This window comes from Arachis ipaensis, chromosome B9, assembly GCF_059453495.1.
Source record: "Arachis ipaensis isolate K30076 ecotype BB chromosome B9, ASM5945349v1, whole genome shotgun sequence".
NCBI classification, from domain to species: domain Eukaryota; kingdom Viridiplantae; phylum Streptophyta; class Magnoliopsida; order Fabales; family Fabaceae; genus Arachis; species Arachis ipaensis.
In genome coordinates, this window is record NC_142444.1 from 93,588,224 (window position 1) to 93,595,073 (window position 6,850).

Genomic DNA, 6,850 nt, shown 5'->3' on the forward strand with positions numbered 1-6,850 from the left:
ATCCTTTTACTCAGCTGGCCCACTTGTGCTTCCAGATTTCTAATGGAAGATCTTGTTTCATTCATGAAACTTACAGTGGCTTTAGATAGATCAGAGACTAAGTTTGCTAAATTAGAAGTATTTAGTTCAGAGTTCTCTGTCTGTTGCTGAGTGGATGATGGAAAAGGCTTGGTATTGCTAAACCTGTTTCTTCCACCATTATTAAAGCCTTGTTGAGGCTTTTGATCCTTCCATGAGAAATTTGGATGATTTCTCCATGATGAGTTATAGGTGTTTCCATAAGGTTCACCTAAATAATTTACCTCTGCTATTGCAGGGTTCTCAAGATCATAAGCTTCTTCTGCATAAGAAGCCTCTTAAGTATTGTTGGATGCAGCTTGCATTCCATTCAGACTCTGAGAAATCATATTGACTTGCTGAGTCAATATTTTATTCTGAGCCAATATGGCATTCAGAGTATCTACTTCAAGAACTCCCTTCTTCATAGGCGTCCCATTATTCACAGGATTCCTTTCAGAAGTGTACATGAACTGGTTATTAGCAACCATGTCAATGAGTTCTTGAGCTTCTGCAGGCATTTTCTTTAGGTGAATGGATCCACCTGCAGAAGTGTCCAGTGACATCTTTGATAGCTCAGATAAACCATCATAGAATATATCCAGGATGGTCCATTCTGAAAGCATGTCAGAAGGACACTTTTTGGTCAACTGTTTGTATCTTTTCCAAGCTTCATAGAGGGATTCACCTTCTTTCTGTCTAAAGGTTTGAACATCAGCTCTAAGCTTGCTCAGCTTTTGAGGAGGAAAGTACTTGGCTAAGAAAGCTGTGACCAGCTTATCCCAAGAGTTCAGGCTGTCCTTGGGTTGAGAATCCAACCATAATCTAGCTCTGTCTCTTACAGCAAAAGGGAAAAGCACGAGCCTGTAGACTTCAGGATCTACTCCATTAGTCTTAACAGTATCACATATCTGCAAGAATTCAGCTAAGAATTGAAAAGGATCTTCAGATGGAAGTCCATGAAACTTGCAGTTCTGCTGCATCAGAGAAACTAATTGAGGTTTCAGCTCAAAGTTGTTTGCTCCAATGGCAGGAATGGAGATGCTTCTTCCATGTAAATTGGAATTAGGTGCAGTGAAGTCACCAAGCATCTTCCTTACATTATTATTATTTTCGGCTGCCATCTCCTCTTCCTGTTCGAAAATATCTGAAAGGTTATCTCTGGATTGTTGTATTTTAGCTTCTCTTAGTTTCCTTTTTAGAGTCCTTTCAGGTTCTGGATCTGCTTCCACAAGAATGTTCTTATCCTTGCTCCTGCTCATATGACAAAGAAGAGGGCACAGAAAAATAATAATAATAATAGAGATCCTTTATACCACAGTATAGGGGTCCCTGTGTGAGTAGAAGAAGAGGGGGAGACAAAGAATGTAATGTAATGGAAGAAACACAACTGTGAGGAGGGTTGAGATGTGAGATGAGATGTTAGTAAATGAATGAATAAATAGAATAAGATGGGAGAGGGAGAATTTTCAAAAAATATTTTTGAAAAAGAGTTAGTGATTTTCGAAAATGGTTTTTGAAAAATGTTAGTATTTTTCAAAAAATTTTAAAATAAAAAAAATTAATTAGTTAATAAAAAAAAGAAATTTTTGAAAAAGAGGGAAGATATTTTCGAAATTTAGAGAGAGAGAGAGAGTTAGTTAGGTAGTTTTGAAAAAGTTAAGAAACAAACAAAAGTTAGTTAGTTAGTTGAAACAAATTTTGAAAAGATAAGAAGTTAGGAAGTTGGAAAAGATATTTTGAAATTAGATTTTTGAAAAAGATAAGATAAGAAGATATTTTGAAAAGATATGATAGGAATTAGTTTTGAAAAAGATTTGATTTTTAAAATCACAATTAATGACTTGATTCACAAGAAATCACAAGATATGATTCTAGAACTTAAAGTTTGAATCTTTCTTAACAAGCAAGTAACAAACTTGAAATTTTTGAATCAAAACATTAATTGTTAATATTATTTTCGAAAATTTTGATAAAGATAAGAAAAATATTTTTGAAAAATATTTTGAAAAAGATTTTTGAATTTTTCGAAAATAATGAAAAAGGTATGATTTTTGAAAAAGATAAGATTTTCAAATTGAAAATTTGATTTGACTCATGAGAAACAATTTGATTTTTAAAAATTTTTGAAAAAGTCAACTCAAATTTTCGAATTTGATGAGAGAAAAAAGGGGAGGATATAATTTTTTTTTTATTTTTTTGAATTTTTATGAAAACATGAAAATGATGCAATGCATGAAATTTTTAGATCAAAACATGTGATGAATGCAAGAATGCTATGAATGTCAAGATGAACACCAAGAACATTATGAATGTCAAGATGAACATCAAAGACACAATTTTGAAAAATTTTTAATGCAAAGAAAACATGCAAGACACCAAACTTAGAATTCTTTAATGCTTACGCACAAGGAATTCAAGAATGCATATGAAAAACACCATACAACACAAAACAAAAAAATCATCAAGATCAAACAAGAAGACTTACCAAGAACAACTTGAAGATCATGAAGAACACTACGAATGCATGAATTTTCGAAAAATGCAAGATGCATATGCAATTGACACCAAACTTATGATATGCCTCAAGACTCAAACAAGAAACAGAAAAATATTTTTGATTTTTATGATTTTCTAATTTTTTTGTATTTTTTTCCAAAATTAATTGAAAAAGGAAAATAAGGATTCCAAAATTTTTAACATGAATTCCAGGAATCTTGCATTCTTAGTCTAAAGCTTCAGTCCAGGAATTAGACATGGCTCACTAGCCAGCCAAGCTTTCAATGAAAGCTCCGGTCCAAAACACTAGACATGACCAATGGCCAGCCAAGCTTCAGCATGTAATTCAGACATGACATGCCTGACATACCCTACAGTCGTGTAACAACTGATGGTTGGAAGCCTCAGTCCAAAAGAATTTAGAAATGGCTTTACAACCAGCCAGGCTTCACATGCTTCATGAAACACTAGAATTCATTCTTAAAAATTTTGAATAAAATTTTTTGAAAACATTTTTATATTATTTTTTTTTTCAAAAACAAAGGAGAAAATTTTGAAATATTTTTGAAAAATTTTTTAAAATAAAACAAAAAGAAAATTACCTAATCTGAGCAACAAGATGAACCGTCAGTTGTCCAAACTCAAACAATCCCCGGCAACGGCGCCAAAAACTTGGTGTTGTTGCCGGATCCAAACTTGGCACTGATGTTACCGGACCAAAAGCATGCCGAAAACTCAAACAATCCCCGGCAACGGCGCCAAAAACTTGGTACGCGAAATCGTGATTACACTTTAATTATGTAAAATTCATCGCTCTTTCTTTCCCTGGCAATGGCTCCAAAAACGTGGTGCCAATACCATGGTTCACAACTCCGTGTAACTAACCAGCAAGTGCACTGGGTCGTCCAAGTAATACCTTACGTGAGTAAAGGTCGAATCCCACGGAGATTGTCGGTATGAAGCAAGCTATGGTCACCTTATAAATCTCAGTCAGGCGGATATCAAACAGTAATGCATTTTCGAAAATAAATAATAGAATAGGGATAGAGGTACTTATGTAAATCATTGGTAGGAATTTCAGATAAGCGAATGGAGATGCTTTTCGTCCCTCTGAACCTCTGCTTTCCTGCTATCTTCATCCAGTCAGTCTTACTCCTTTCCATGGCTGGCTTTATGTGATACATCACCATTGTCAACGGCTACTTTCGGTCATCTCTCGGGAAAATGATCCAATGCCCTGTCACGGCACGGCTAATCGTCTGGAGGCATCACCCTTGTCAATGGCTTCATCTTATCCTCTCAGTGTAAATGATCAACGCACCCTGTCGGTCCTCAATTTCAGCCAGAAAATACCTGAAATCACAGAAAAACACACAAACTCATAGTAAAGTCCAAAAATGTGAATTTAACATAAAAACTAATGAAAACATCCCTAAAAGTAACTAGATCCTACTAAAAACATACTAAAAACAATGCCAAAAAGCGTATAAATTATCCGCTCATCACCAACCCAAGCATGTCACTATGGCGTGCCACTTGAAGTCTGAGGCGTGGCACGCCAAATACTGGAACCAAGACAAGATCATGGGCATGGCACGCCAACATTTAGGCGTGGCACGCTGGTATAAGTTTCCAGAGAGGATGAAGGAGGTCAATTACATGGGGCGTGCCTCTTGGTATCGAACGCGTGGCTCGCGACTCACTATTCTTCACTTAGGCGTGCCACTTGAATCACAGGCGTGGCACGCCAGTGTCATTCAGAGAGCAAGGAAGCATTGGGGCGTGACACCTGAGTTCGTGGCATGGCACGCCAAACAGAGGAACCACTCACTAACAAAGGGACGTAGCACGCCAGACCCTGGGCGTGCCACGCTAGTGCAACTTTCTAGAGAAGCTTAGCCAAGCATAGAGCAAGGGCGTGGCACGCCAGACCCTAGGCGTGGCATGCTAGTTCAAGTTTCCAGAGGCAAAGATAAGTGAGAAAGACAAAGGGCGTGCCACTTGAGTTCGGAGGCGTGGCACGCCAACACAAGAACTCCACTATGGCGTGCCACTTGAGCTCGAAGGCGTGGCACGCCAAGGTTGCTAAAGAGACGAGCGTGCCACTTGAAGGGCTGGGTGTGGCACGCCAAGCTAAAATTGAAGGGCATGTGACACGCCACTAGAGCGCCAATCACACGCTGGGAGATCACACTTATTGAGCTTCTTTTCCCTCCAAAAATGTAATTTTCCTTTTTCACTTTTGTAATTCTTTTATTTTACTAGGAGTAGTATAAATACCCCCAAGGAGTACTGAAGAAAGGGGGTTAAGCAGTCAGTTTTAGATCCACTTTTACACTTCACTTTTGAGTACTTTTTGAGCTATGAGTAGCTAACTTCCCTCTCATTGAGAGAGGGAGCTCTGTTGTACTTGATGGATTGATAATTGTGAAATTCTTCTTCTCTTCATCTTCTATTTGATTTTCTAGAAGGAATTTTGTTCTTAATGCTTAAGCATTCAATTATCTTGGGAAAGAGATTGAATGCAATTGGGTTTTATGGGAACCTTGGGAAAGGAAACATGAAACCATGCTTAAAATCCCTTCTCACACTTGAGTAGAATCTGTCTTTTGGTGTTTGGATATGTGACATATAATCCTCCCTCTACTTGGACCTATAATGATGTGTGGTATAATCAGGGACCAAGCATATCTCTCTTCATGAGCAATTAGACCAAGGAATTGGCTATTGATCAAGATCTGAGAGATTGAGTCACCAAGGGATTGGGGCTCAATCAATCATGATTGCCAAAAGGTTAATGAGTTGCATGATTGAAGAGGATCTAAGCTAGATTTGATCCAAAGAGACAACATCTCCCAATCTCAATGAATTTCCCCATTCTTATCCATCTATTTCTTTATAGCTTGATTTTACATTCAGCAATTCTCCATTCCCATTTACATTCAAGTCATTTATGATTCTGCACTTTACATTCTGCCATTTCTATTTCTATACTTTATTGCTTTTCTTTATATTCTAGTCATTTACATTTATGTCATTTACAATTCTGCACTTCACAATCTTATTGATCCGCTTGACTAATTCATCAATCAATTAAAACTGCTCGAATTTGCCAATCTCTATGGATATGATCCCACTCCACTGTGGGTTATTATTTGAAGATAATTTTGGTGCGCTTGCCAAAAGAACTAATTCACCAATTTTTGAATAGGGGTGTGAATTGGACTCATCAATCCAGAATACTATGAGAAACTTAGGCAATTTCATAGGATTTGTAGTAATAGGGAGGATGAGAAGAACTATGAACTGGTGTCGCCTGACCCTGAGGAGAGGGTTAGCTTTCCTCCCTTAGGTCAGGAAGAACGTCCCTTTTTCTATGCCTATGATTACTTCTTTTCCTTACTGAATATTACCATTCCTTTTACTGTTTTTGAGACCGAATTGTCGTGGAACTGTAATGTGGCCCCTTCTCAGCTTCATCCTAAGTCCTGGGTCTTTATAAAGATCTTTTAGTTATTGTGCCAAGAATTGGGTGTCCGACCTTTCATTCAACTTTTTCTTTATCTCTTTGTTCTGACAAAACCCGGGGTGGCCAAGAAGCAGGCTTCTTGGATTTCTTTTCGGGCTACCCTGGGGAAGAAAGTGTTTTCAATGTTTGATGAGTCTTTATGGGATTTTAAGAACTACTATTTTAAGGTCCGAGCTATTCAGGACGCTCGACCTTTCTTTTTAGATGAAAATAATGAGCCAACCATTCCTTTATGGTGGCAAAAAGATCCTATAGTTCTCAAATATCCTTGGGAGAGTTTGGATGAGATGGAACAAGCTTTTGTGAATGTTTTAGAGGAGCACTGGGGGGAGCCTCCTCATCTGGACACCAAGAGATTTCTAGGAGATCCTTCCCTCCTCAGTTCCGAGCTAGGTAGTGCCTAAGCTCTTCTTTTGTGCAAAGTGTACTTTTGTATTGGTTTGGGATTTCGCCTCCATCTGTGATTGTGACTGTTTTCTTGAATTCCTTTTTAGAAATAGTGAAATCTACAGACTCCATGAAGGCCTTCTGTAGGGCTAAGAAGGCGACGACTGCACAAAACTTGACAGCGAAGACCCCAGGAGAAGGGTCTTCTTAGGTGCCCCCAAAGAAGCCGACTTCTGACACTTCAGGCCCGAGGTAGATCATTCCGACACCATGATTTCGGACGATTCTATCTGACCCTGTTCAACCAACCTCTGGTGTTGCCTCCTCTCCTACTGCTGTTGGTCCTCCTCCAAAGTGGAAAAAAACTACTGGTACTTA

The 6,850-nt window shown here is 38.2% G+C and overlaps 1 non-coding gene across 1 annotated transcript; it reads left to right on the forward strand.

The window, feature by feature from the left end:
- Positions 1 to 677: 677 nt before the first annotated feature.
- On the forward strand, positions 678 to 785 carry LOC148545488 (small nucleolar RNA R71). Its single transcript, XR_015901139.1, has one exon. It is a non-coding gene; the product is annotated as a small nucleolar RNA R71 (small nucleolar RNA).
- Positions 786 to 6,850: the final 6,065 nt, after the last annotated feature.